Consider the following 13942-nt stretch of genomic DNA (forward strand, 5'->3'; position numbering starts at 1 on the left):
CATGCTACATAAAGCCATTTCCCCTCAGCACTTTTGCTAATGAAGGCAGCAAGAGTTACTCTATAATGCAGTAAATACACCTACCTTCAATGGTCGTTGAATTCCCAGGAGTATTGGACAAAATGAGGTGGTCACCCATTCAACCATAAAGTTGACCTTTAATTTTAGACAGTATTAACAAAACCATGACCTTTGTCTTGGTGTTCTTCTGACTCAGCTGTTCCCAAGCATCCTTTTTGCGAAAACTCCTTTGTCTTACAGACAGCATTTCTTCATAAGACAACAGTAGTGGCACTTGTCATCCAGCTCACCAGCCCCTTGCACAGGGCATGGTTTTAGTCATGTACAACTCAGCTTTACCTTTGGAAGGAGTGCCCTCTAGAGCATGAACAATGTCTTCCCTTTGTGCATGCAGCAAGAATGGAGATGGAATAGACTTTTTTTTTTTTTTTAAACAGAGGAAACTAAACCTACATCTAGATAAATGTAGCAATTGGGAAAAAAAAAAAAAAAGCCTGTCTGCTCTTCCTACTCCTCCTATAACCTGAAAATCCCAAAGCAGAATGCTAGTAACCTTTATGTCCCATCTCTCCATAAAATATTTTGGGTAGGCAAACTACCGCAGCTGAATCCAGCTCCTTTGTAAAGGCAGGTATTTTGCTATTACAAAACAAAGATAAAAACACCCTCCATTGTTCTAGAATGCCAATTCATTGTCTTCTGCCATATGTGGCCAAAACGTATGCATGTGCATCAACTGTATTGAAGGAACTAAAAGAAAATCCTTCAACAAAATCCTGATCTGTGCTCATTCACCTTCTAGAGCTATTGCCCACATGTAGGTGCCATAAAGTTACAGCCTAATCATTCACATCAATGAGCCTGTTTGAACCACAGTTATCTCCGCTTGGATAATATGGTCTGTTCCACATTTGTTCCACATTATTCAGAGATGTTCGCATCATAACATAAGCTCTCTTGTAGCAATGTCACAAAAGAAAGCCATCAGTTTTACATTCATGGTACCTTTTTACTCAAATGATGCTTTGCATTCCTGAGGCTATTGCTTTCTCCAGAGCTTCTAATGGTTTATTCACTATCTCTTTTCTCCATGTTTTGGGGTCAAGATACCACGCTCCGTATCGGATCTTCTCCCTTTTCAGTTGGTAAGGGACCTGCAAAAATACTAATGCAGTTTTGTTTCATCACACTGGCATTTTTCCCTTAAGCCACAGGTAGTAAAGACACTATCACTGTCCCAGAACCTGGATACCATCTCTGAAGAGTCTACCAGGGATAATCCCGTACCCTAAACTCTGTAATACAAATTTTGATGGCTGATGAGAAAACCTGACTAGCGTTTTTTTTTTTCTTTTTCCTCACAGAGGTAAACAGTATTACAAGCTGCTACTGGGAATCACTAGCCTCAAGTCACCTGGCCACTACTTTATTTAACTGATTTGTTTAATGGAAAACTTGGGAAGAAGGTCTGTGAGGTTTAAACTTTGGGAGTCAGAATAAGATAAATTCTTTTTCTATTTCAAAACAGAATTTCTGAACACGGTGACCGAACTAACTGCAAGGTTAGAGAAATGGCAAGCTTTCAGTTTAAGACAAAATTGGTCCAATTTCAACCACTTACCTAAAATCCCCCAGCAGAGGCTTTCCCTCAGATCCTCCTCAAGTTTTTACCTCAGCTGCATATAGCCCTCGTCTGTTAATAATGATTAAAAGGAAGTACAGCAAGAAAAGCAGGTAACAGGAAAGGTAGGGACTGGAAGATCATTGTACTATACTACAGTTTCCTCCAATTGTTTACACCTCCACCATGAGAAGATTAGGGGCTCCAAGTGTAACTAACACCTAACAAACTGCTTCTGAGGTGTATCGGGCATGGCCTGCTTAACTTGATCCAAGCTGTGTTTTTCCATTGATTTCACTGACTTTGGGTACAAGCAAAACCGCTGAGAATTCTCTACAGTTTGACCAGCAAAAAGACTGTATGGTCAAGGCCTTAAATAGTACTCTTAGTTCTCATTCTCCTATTTTACTTCCCTGCTGCTTGCAAAAAGTAACTGCTATTAAATAGCTCTTTTTTAACTACACTCGGAGTTCTTGAGATAAGCATATAGAGAATTATCAGTACTTGTGAAAACAAAGCTCCATCCTCAACTCCAGCAGTCTCCACCACAAGCCACCCCAAACACACTTTTGCAAAGACTTTTTGCTCAGTGAAATAACGAGGGGGAACAGTTTTAAACTAAACTTTAAACTAGATTAGATGTTAGGAGGAAATTCTTTACTCTGAGGGTGGTGAGGCACTGGAACAGGTTGCCCAGAGAAGCTGTGGATGCCCCATCCCTGGAGGTGTTCAAGGCTAGGTTGGATGAGACCCTGGACAACCTGATTTAGCAGGTAGCATCCCTACCCATGGCAGGGGGTTGCAACTGGATGATCTTCAATGTCCCTTCCAACCCAAACCATTCTATGATTATGATTCTATCAAATGTAAATGTGGGCTCTTTTACCTTAACTTGGCAGGGCAGGCAACCTAGATGATGAGAACTCCTGACAGCAAACTTGAGAGGTGAAATCTCCTGTTTTCCCGACTGGTCTGCTTGCCCATCATTGAGTTTCACTGCACAGAAAGGTGTAAGGAGGCCGGCCTCCTTACTTTCACTGCTGGGGTGGAGCAAACTCTTAAGTGCATCTTCTTCAATACCACAGTTCCCACCTTCCTGGCAAAACGAAATCAAAACAATCTCGGAGTGGCAGGGGGAAAATATTTTTTCCTTCCATGTATTTCCTTCCTGCCCCCATTCCTATCTATAAGTACAATTAAAACCAGGGTTAGTTTCGGCTTATCTACACATACGCTTGCTATTTGCATCACTGTGACGATGCAAGCACAAAGTCAGTCTGGAGCTAAGACATGAATTACTGTATCCATTTCAGATATATAGGGAAGTCTCCCAGGTGAGACAGTTAAATAGTAGCTTGAACAGAGATGGATCCCCTGGAAAATCTTTCTGAAGCAAGCTTACTTAACGGTATTTTTGTACGAAGATACTCATTCTTTGCTTTAAATTTCAAAGGACTGAGCCCTGGTAGGCACGACACAACAGAGCTGGGAGTCAGAAACAAGAAATCTTGTTTCTGACTTTGGCTCCTGTATTCACATACCCTGAGTCATATTTTTACTTTTCAAATCTAAAGACGTTTGCCCTGAACACAGTAATTGGGTTTTTAGAATGAAAGAGAACAGATGGTGGCAGTTTCATTTTACTTACCAAAGACATAAGCCAGTCACAAAAATGCTTGGTTACTCGCTTTGTGTGTTCATCAAGTGGAGCTAAGTGACTCTGTGTGGCCTTTTTTCCTTCTTCTGTTACCTTCTTCTTCGAAAGCGAGGTACATGCTTTTTTGCCCAGAGACTCCTTACTGCTGCAGTATTAAAGCAATAAAATGAGAAACACCATTTGATTAGCTGCAGCAATAGCTGTAGACAACAGCCATATGCCTTTAAATCACAAATGGTGCAGTTTACCACCAGACATGACATGATTTTGGCCAGGAATAGTCTGGGCAACTTGAACTAGTTGTAAAGACCAGTTTGGCCACACCTGATATGTCTAGCAAGACAGTCAAGGTTTGGAAGCATTTGGAAGCAAGACTTGGGAAATAATTTACCATTTTCTAAATAGAAAACTCTTAAAAATGGAAGCGTACAGCTCTATATGGTGCCCATCAACATGCCTATATGTCATTACTAAAAGGGCCTGGGAAAGCATAAAATGAGACTGATTATATTTTTTCTCAACTGACTCAGACTGTAAAAATTAACCAGCAGTGAGGCTGACTTCTTACAGTTTAACACCCAGAACTAATCCTGACTAGTCTCTGAACAGGTTGTGGGATATCAGTTTGTCATTACTATCACTGAGGAAGACAAAGGAACCTATCTCGATGGAAACCACCCCCATGACAGATTTCGGGCAAAAGAGCTGGCTGAAGAGGAAAATTTTTAGAAAATGCTCATAGGAACACTGAATCTAAGACAGAAACAGCAAGCAAATTATTGTATGTTAAGTTCATCAGCACTAGCTGAGAAGGCTCGCTATAGTGAGTTTGTCTTTGGTTCAAATTGTAAACGAGCCTGTTCATAGGCACCTGAGTTTCCTCTTTCCACACATCTGATTTCGGATAAGGAATATCCAGAGCCATTTGTATTGCTCTTCTCATCTTGTCCTGTACTCACTGTACTAGCTTCTTGCAACCTGTTACTTTCATTTGCTTGTCCTCCGTGTGATCCTGCACCTCCTGAGGAGTTTGGGTCTCCCACTGATAGTCATTGTATCCAGCCTTACTCTTAAAAAGGATTTCAGGACCTAGGACACCAGCAACCTCTTTGAAGAGCTGCAAGCCAAGCAAAGGGAGAGTATCTGTTCAAAAAAAAAAACACTCATTGGATGAATTGCTCTTGGGGGCTGTGTGAAGGACTGTGCAACATACAAGTCTCTGGAAGTTTTCTAGCAGTTAAGGCTGTTCATAGTGCAGAAGCTTCAAGTTAAGAGACTTTTTTTTTTTTTTTTTCCCCAAAGTCTCTAAAGTATTAATTGCAACTCAGGCTGCTTGCCAAACCTCTGAATCATGCTGAATTTCTGGTCTCAGCCATCTCCTATGGCAATCTGCTGTACTACATATAAGATTTTATTTCAGCAGATTTTAAGTTTCTTCCCTTCAGGACAACCCCGTGTTTCATGTTCCATTCCCCCGGTAATAGCAGCCAGGGATCAGGGAGAGCTCTGCTGTTGCATAATCTTACAGAACAGAGACCCAATTCCCTTTTCCGAACCCTAAGGTTTCTCTCAATGAATCCATCCTTCAACATCTTACCGCATCCAAGCTTAGGTTAGTATAAACCCCTGGAGCAGCCTAAACAGCAATACAGACGAAGGTGCTCGATACCCAGTGTCCCCTTGTACTGTAGTATGAAGTCTGCCCTTTCCAATACAGTCTCCCAGCTCTCCCCTGTTCCTTTTGTGAAGTACTAGAAGTGAAAAGACCAATTCTGCCACTGTGTTTGGTCACAGTCCTCTGTTTGCAATATCCAAATAACCAAGTTCTGAAAACTCCGAGACAAACAAGAGAACTATCTGCTACCTTTTGCTTGCATGAAGGAGAGAAATTTGAAGAACCAGAGGCTGGGAAAAGAGATAAGCTTCTGTAAACAGGCTGAAAAATAAAAGTAATGAGATTATACCCAACTATCTCGAGCACAGATAACTTTTCAATTTTGATTAGACTTGCTTCCTGCCCCATAGCATCCATTTGTGTCAGTGCCTGGTGATAGCCTAACAGATAAGATGTTCTGTAATCTGTGAAGGCAGGCACTCAATTTCTCAGCCTGTTTATAATAGTGTTCTGCGAATTACTTGCTGACAATCTGGACCTACTGTCTAAATCTAAGCTACCTTTGATATCACTCACTTTGTTTTTACTATGGAAAGAAAGAGGTGGTGGATTTATCTATTTTTGTTGTTGTTAATTGAAAATAGTCATCAGTTAGATTAGTTTCCCGTTTCAATTTTCTGAAGAATCTGTATAACCAGGGTTACAAAAATCATTACCTTTGGGGAGCTACTTTTTTCCAAATGTGGGCGGAGCACTGTGGGATGCTGTTTCAGGCAGTGCTATATCTGTGCAACGTAATCCCTCCTGGCTTGCTGCAGAGGGCTGAGCTTGGAAAGATAAATCTGTGTTTTGGTGCACTTCTTGCTTTTCTTCCCTGGAGCTGTGTATGAAGAGTTCCCTGTGCTGTTTTTCACGATAATTGAGACGGACGCTTTTTACCATACACAATCATGTTATCAGATGAAGGGGGAAAGCCATCTCGGAAGTCATCTAGGCCTTTTCTCAGGAATATCCAGCGCTGGCCATTAAGGGAGTCTGAGAACTGCAGTCTGCTTTCTCGGAAGTTGTTGTAAGACATTTCTCCTTTCTGTAAGCAAATTGCATTTGCTTACAAAGAATCCAGCTTACAAAGGCTGGGTTCTAATGAAAAAGACAGGAGTACACTGAAAGTAAAAAGGGATATTCTGCTCCAAGCATGCTTACCCATACTAGCCATCTTTTTGTTGCTATTCAGCTTTGGAAAAAAGCTTATAAAACACTGACTTATTCTGTATGACTGAACAACTGTCAAACATCAGAGTTGCCCACTCACAGAAATTTCTGGCATTTCAGAAATTTATTTTTAAATAAAAAAAGTCATGATGTTATAGAGCTTGCTTCAACACCATCAACATCAAAATATTTTAAAGCTTAGTTTTGACTGTTCCCACCATTACACTGTAAATCGTGTTATACCATGTATGTAGTCAGAAATGTAGTCAAAATAAGGTTTTGATAAAACTGTCATGATTCAGACATGATCCAGGACAGCATTTTCTGACAGCAGATCCTTCCATCAAGTATTTGTAGCCAAATGTCCAGTAAAGAATGCCCTTATTCTTATTCTGCCTCATTTCAGATCACTAACTTTTCCAACTTTCATCCATTCCACATGAAATCTCTCATTGGTGGCCTACTAAATGAATATTTTGAGCAAAATAGTTTTGGCAGTTTCAGAGAGGTAGAAGTTGGTGGCTAAACCAATCCACATTTTCAAGTGCCCAACCTGCAGTTTCCGAGGAGGTTCAGGTTGTTGCAGGAGGGGAATCATGCCAGCACAGAACAAGCAAACTGGATTGGGAGTCCCTGACTGTTTGCTACAAGGGTCTGAAGCTGCATTAGCTGCCAGGTAGCAGCAATTCACTTCTTCAAATACTTTTTGAACTTTACAAGCACAGTAACAAGGTGATTCAGCATTATGAAACATTTTAATCCTTTTTGATCAGGGATTAAATTGAGGACAATAAAGTAGTGACATAGTATTTACTATCTGTCTTCACAAGAAAAGCATTGTCTGCACTATGGTAAAGACTGCTCCAAAGCAAATGGAATAAAACAAGATAAGCATCACTAAACCTCCAGCATTCTGCATGTACCAGATATTGATACAAGTGTCGATGCTACTTCAGTTTCACTATGTCACACTAAATACATCCTCATTATGCTTTGCTCTTGGTTTTACTTATTCTTTGGATGCTAGCAGGGCATTTTTTTTCTCTGCCAAATCATTCAGCATCTGGGAAGGATGTCTATTTACAGCAAATATTCAAGTGCCACCACAAAGCCATGCACGAGCTAGTTTGGATGCTTCTAGTGATACAAAGCCAGATCCAAATATTTTCAGCTGTACTGCACAGATGAGCAGTTTTCACAGTTGCTCCAGGTCAAAGTGCTAAACAGAGCCTCCAAATGCTGCCAGAGAAAATGCCACCCCAGCCACCTCCACAGGAGCAGTCAGGCCAAAGAAGGCCATTGCACTCCTACTTCACTTTCTTCCAGCAGCTGTAGAGTTGAGATATGGAGACCACACTGGATTTCTAAGACAAAATAATCTATTCCTTCAGCCCAGACTGCCCATATTTTGATGGGCTGTAATTCACTCTTGGCTTGCTTTCACGTCTACAGAAATCTTCTTCCACCTAGATTTCATGTTTTAAACTGTACATGGTGCTACCAGGTCAAACTGCTCATTGTACTCATGTGGTTAGTTTCATGCTTACCTGTATTGGCTTGCTTCAATGATTGTGTCAGTAGCAAATGACAAACTATTTAAATGGCTACTTTGCCTTAGCAATACTGTCCTTGCTTGCTAAAGCATAACAGTACAGAACGCCATAAAAAGTTTGCTTCAGAGATAATCAGTGCTATTCACTTGAGATAGCAAATGCCTCTAGACAAAGAAACCCCTGAGTAACTCTGTACAAAACGTGTTCTAAGAAAGTACCATTAAGTATTACAAGAACTGTAAAGAGAAAAGCACATACCTGGCATTTTACAGCTCTGACTGTGAAGATACCCTAGGCAAAAATGGCAACTTCCTCTGGAATACAAGGTGTAAAGTAGACTAATTCAACATCACTCTGCAAGGAAATCTCCAGAAAATCTTAAAAACCTACAGGAAAACATGCAAAAGTTAAGACTTCTGTAGTATTACATCAGATGAGGCACTAGTTTCAAGCCCCTGCTGGCGTAATACCCTAGGCATGTCTCAAGATGGTTGTTGGGGAAACCAGATCCATGACTGTCTGCCTACAACAAAGGTTTTTTTCCACAGAGACATATACAGAGAGCTCCTAGGGACTTTAGAGGAAAAACTTGAATTAAAGAAAAATTGTGTTTTGTCACAACATATATCTTGATCTTTTTAACACCAGTACTTATTCAAGAACAGAACAGTCAAAAGTCTTTACTGCTGATGAAACATGATACAATACACTGTTCAGTGTGCCTTCACTTAAGTGTTCATTAACATTGTTCTTCAAGAAAAACATAAGAAGCAAACATGGGCCAAGTGTGTCACTTAACGTCTTGTGCTTTTGAGTAAAGACACAGATTATACATCTTGTAAAATACACATTTCCCAGAAAATTCTGCTGAAATATCTAGAGACACTTCCAAGACATGTACAGAATCAAGCCTGGCCAATGTCATTAAACATAGCTCATCCTTCAGACTCACCTTTGCCTGTAAGATTGGATAATGACAGAGACAGGGCCAGTAAAAACCAAAGTCCAACTGCACAGTGAGCAGGTGCTCCTGCTGCTGCTCTCAAGGTTGTACTCACTTTCAGCCAGCGTCCCTTTAATCTACAAAAAAAAAAATCAGAAGCCAAGTGAAAACATCCTCCCAGCTGTGCACCCAAATCATGACAAAGCCCCATTCCACAACACTGCCATCTCTCTCACAGCCATACTTAGCTCCTGGCCAAGTGGTATTTAGCTGGATTATTCTTCCACCCAGCAGTAGTGAAGGGGCAGTATTGGGGCAGGAAGAACTTGGAAGCTCCTGTCAGGGAAGCACGCAACACATTTAGCTGCCTTTGCAAATATTGTGTGAGAGGTTTTGGCTCTTGCTACTGGAACAATGCATTTACATCTTTCTTCATTTTCTAGTTTGAGACAATAACAGGAAAAAAATCTGTGCTGGATCCATGTCTTTAAGATAGTGCTAGGATATCTTTTAAAATGCAGACAGATGCTGTATGAGGAGACAGTAAAACAGTAACATGATATTAATTAATGGACTAAGAAATGTTTTCTCAAGCAGACCTCTGTTTCTGGAGTGCTCACTCGATATTAAAGCCAGACTATCATTTTGGTTTGAATACAAACAACAGTAGCTTGTCCTGCTATGCTATAGATCACTTTCAACATATTTGTTAAAGTTTGGTTTTAGCTACCATGTTGGTACAGTTTCCCTTCAGCAACAAATCCTATTTCTTTGTCTGTACTTAATGTTACTAAGCCTCCTTTTCACTCTGCACCAGTGGTCTATTATAATAATGGGCTAATACTAGCTGAATGTGTATCCCAAAGTGACTGAACCCCACTGAAGAAAACACCTGGCACATTTTGTCTAGCAAATGTCTGATGTAACTACCTATGCATGCAACATACATCTCTCCTTTATGGATACAGGTACCACTAGTATGGCTTTTGAAGGCTTTATCTATAGCCTGATGCTCTAAGTTCACTAGTTTATTTTAACAGGTGTATTGTAATCACAGATGACCAAAGTGGAGGTACTGCAAAACAGAATTCCTAAATTGACTCTCCCTCTATTAAAAGGTCCAATATAATTTTTATGTTACTCCTGTCATCTTACAAGGACTTTGCTTCTCTCCTGTCCATCCATCAGGTGAAGAGTAGAAACGCTTTTGGAAGCATATGGTACAGCTGAGAAGTAGAGTCCTTGGGAAGCACAGCCTGACCAACTGCAGTTTCAAGGCAATGAACTGTGATTAGTACGAACTCATTTGTGGCTGCTGTTCTCAATTAAAAAAAAAAGACAAACCCAAGACCAGGAAGACAAGGTCCCTGCAAGAACTGAACACCATAAATTTAAATGTAATTGAAATATAATACCAAAAGTACTATAGTATTTTGTTTAAGTGAAACCTCCCAGATTTTCAATGAACACTACTTAAACCCTACAAATCCTATGGGATATGAAAATTTGTGGACTGACTACAGCAAGGACAGCAACGTTTTTCTACTTTGCCAGTTGTTGCAGCCCAGTACAGAAATGTTTTTTATACAGCATTGAAAACAAGCATTTCTTACATAGTTGAGTACTGACCTAAATAACCCACTAAAAGAGAAAAATCTAGGTCTGGGCAAAACAGAGCTAAAAGCTACTCATCCACACGTGCTCTGCAGAGAAATGAAAAAATGTATTTTCAAAAACAGAAAAAGTCTCCACCTTGTAGAAAATAGATAGCAATGAAGATTTTAGCTCACAGTGCTCAAATGAAAAAACTATAGAGCTTAGAAGTACACATAGTTTAGAAAGTATAACACAGAACAAAGATAACATAAATAGTTCTCCATCTAATGATAGCAAATAGTTTACAGAGCAGAATTTTCCAAGTAACAATTAACTAAAGTAAACATACTTCACATTACGCATATAATAATCTCCCTAACCACCTCCTGAAAGATACTGAAAATAAAATTGTTGTTTCTTTCCTCAAACAAAAAAATCTTTTTCTCCTAGAAAAAAAAACTAGCAAAACTGATGAGGGTTTTCGCATGTGAATTTAATAATTCCTGCCTTGATTAGGTCATGAAAATCAGACCAATCAGCATGCAGGAGGGAAAGGGCTTGGATTATAAATACTCTCACTGTGGGCTTTGCTTTGTATGTGTTTTTTTTTGTTGTTGTTGTTTTGGAGTAGTAGCAAGGAATGGTCTTTTATTTTTCATTTAAAATTTGTATTTTTTTTTTTTAATATTTATATTCTTAATTGCTATGTAAGGTAAATATCTAGAATAATTTTCATTTTATTTTTGTTATTATGAAAATCCTCAGCATAATAATAAAGTTCTCTATGAACATAATGTTAAAACTTTAAGAAAAAATCAACAAGCTATTGCTTCGTTAAAGATATTGCAATTATGCATTAGTTCTTTGTCTTTACAAGAATACGCAGTTAATGTAAGAAACAAGATTTTTCTTGCATAAAAATCATTTCATGTATAAACAATTTCTTAAATGCATTATTGTATTTGTTAGGTGAATATACTATTCTTAAGCTAATAACTTCTGTCACTTTTCAGCATTTTGAGCTCTTTATAGAGATATTTTTCTTGATATAACACTATTTCTTGAAAAATACTGAAAAAAAAAAAACACAGTGATTTTTCAGAGCTTGTTCTGTGAATGCTGAGAGTGTAAGTAAAGCACTGTCTTGATTGGGTTGTTCCTAACACTTGCAGAAGGTGCTATGTTTTACTCAACTATTTCTCTCATCCCTGACCACGTTAGACTAAATCTTCCTGACTTTCTAGTTACTAGCCTCTAGAATAGCTATGTAACTTCACTTTGTTTTTGAGGACTCTCAATCCTTAATGAGCTACGGTTTGAAAGTATTGAGACTAAAACGTGTAAGCGAATGTGCAGGATAAAATAATCCCTAGCACATTCATTTCAGTACAATGCTATCTTAACTCACAAAGATGCCTGAACCTGAAAGCTAAACATGTCAAGGTATAATCAAGCTAATTACAAAATAGTAAAATAAAGATAAGTTTCATTTTTGAAATATAATTGCATTTAGTAACTTCTGAATAACAAGCAGCTTGGTTTCTCCCAAAAGCTGATAACAGATTACATGTGGATTATATTCTTATTTCTACACTCACCCAGAGCTCCTGGATGCAGACAAGTTTCTTGACAGCTGGGTAAGCATAAAGGAAGAACACATTGCTTATGCTCTAGTCAGTATGCTAGAGTAACAAAAAAACCTTGATAGTTAACCTCTACAACCCTGTATCTGGTGGTAACATCCGGTCTTTCAGGCTTGGACTATACTCTAGCAAGTATCTGTACTTGTTATAAGTGAAGGAGATACACAAATTGTCCTGTAAATCCGAATTGGAAAAAAGGACTATATTTCTGGTGTGTATGCTTTGCTATCTTTGTGGAGGGACTTCCTATGAGTAACTAGAAGAGGCCTGTTAGACCACCATTATGGAGATCCAGTGCTTGTGCCAAGAGGAAGTTAGGATGTAATTCCCCATCAGCTCTGTACCGTTCTCTGACCAAATGCTGGGGCTTTACCTTATTTTCAGTATTTGGGCTCTTGGGGATGCCTGCTATATCCTGCATGTCCCAACAGGCATTGTGCATGGATGTCCTTCCTACTGAAATCCCCTTGTTCTAAAGGTTTCAGGGAAGACAGGTGTAATCTTAAGCAGTGGCTTCTGTTAACAAGTAAGTCTATGCTTAAGTGGCTACAGCTGGCTGCTGTATTGGTACCACTATGCTTAAAAGCCTTTTACTAAGAAAGCCTTGGGTTACTCTGAAAGAGAAGAAACAATACTTTTGGATGCCCTAACAATGGCATGTTTAAGCCCTAAATGCATGTTATTAATTTACATCTATTTGTATATAATGAGAGTAATTATTGGATACCAGTTCTTTCATAAACAAATGCTTTCATAATTTGGAAGTGAATGATACTGTGTAAAATAAGTATAAATGCACCACAGTGTAAATAGTTATAGAAAGGAAAAATAGCAATGCAACTTCAGGTTCCTATTATACTGTTTAAAAGGTAAACTGAAATGATGCATTTCCTCGGGTGAAGCCTCAACTTAGTGCTGACCACTTCTGTGCACTCATTGTGGCTGTATGGCAGAAAATCTTCCTCAGTGCAGGAGGGGACAGTATCACTCCTTAGGAGTCCTCTCTTACCCTACAACATAAGGGCAATGACTCACACCTACAGGCTGCAGTCCTGAAGCCAACAGCTACTGCAAAGGGAGGAAATGTAAGCAAGTACTCACTGCACTCTGATTAGGTAGCTGCCTATAATTGTCCATGTATGACCAGTAAGGCAGATGAAGAAGAAAAGGCAAGATCTGTGGGGAATAAGCAGCACTTGATCACACATGATTTTTAGCTTTGTCCTATTGCTCCTAGTTTGGTTAAATTAATTGGGGTTTGTAGCTGTCATCAGCTGTTCTGAGCCCTAACGTCTTAACTGAGTGCTACTGATACAGAAGAATAATTATTCTTGCTCTACTTAAACTGAGACCGACTTGACTCAAATATGGTCTGTTAGAGTTGGCCCCCCATGCTAGTCCCTTGCCCAAATCCTTCCATCATTTTCCAGAGGGCAGGGAGCAGGCTGCATGGGGGGAAACAATCTCATCTGCGTGCTTCTGCCAAACCTTTCCCCTAGAACTACTGAAGTAACGTTTTAGCCCACTTTCTTATGACAGATGAGCAGCTCCTTTGAAAAGGGAATTCATGAGGTCAGCTGCCTACTAGGTTTTCCCTTCAGACTGTCAAGTCCCTACTCTTTAGACAATAGGATGTTACTGCAGACCAATAAGTGTGGGGTGGGGAAAAAGGAAAAAGCCTTGAGTATAACTATATGTTGGGAAATATTTCCCTAGTTTTGTGTTTTTTCCAGACTCCAGGAGGTATTATTCAAGAATATTACAGGAAAAACTTCCATTTTGAACATCATGAATAAATATTTGTTCTGTTCCATGCTTGTCATTTTAATTGAAATCCTAGGTAAGGAAAGGGAATTTACTGTTTGTACTACTAACAAAGCCTAAATTGTACTTATTTATATTGTATAGATGTATAATGTTTAATATCTATATTGTAAACGTTTTTTGACTGTCAGATGTTTCACTAAAGTGACATAGGGAATGCCTAAGTCACTTCATTCTGGTGCATAAGTTGCATGTGCTAGTAATCCTTGAATAAGAGGACACTGTCCAAAAAGTCTATAAGGGAACTTAGAGGCAAT

This window comes from Cygnus atratus, chromosome 4, assembly GCF_013377495.2.
Source record: "Cygnus atratus isolate AKBS03 ecotype Queensland, Australia chromosome 4, CAtr_DNAZoo_HiC_assembly, whole genome shotgun sequence".
NCBI classification, from domain to species: domain Eukaryota; kingdom Metazoa; phylum Chordata; class Aves; order Anseriformes; family Anatidae; genus Cygnus; species Cygnus atratus.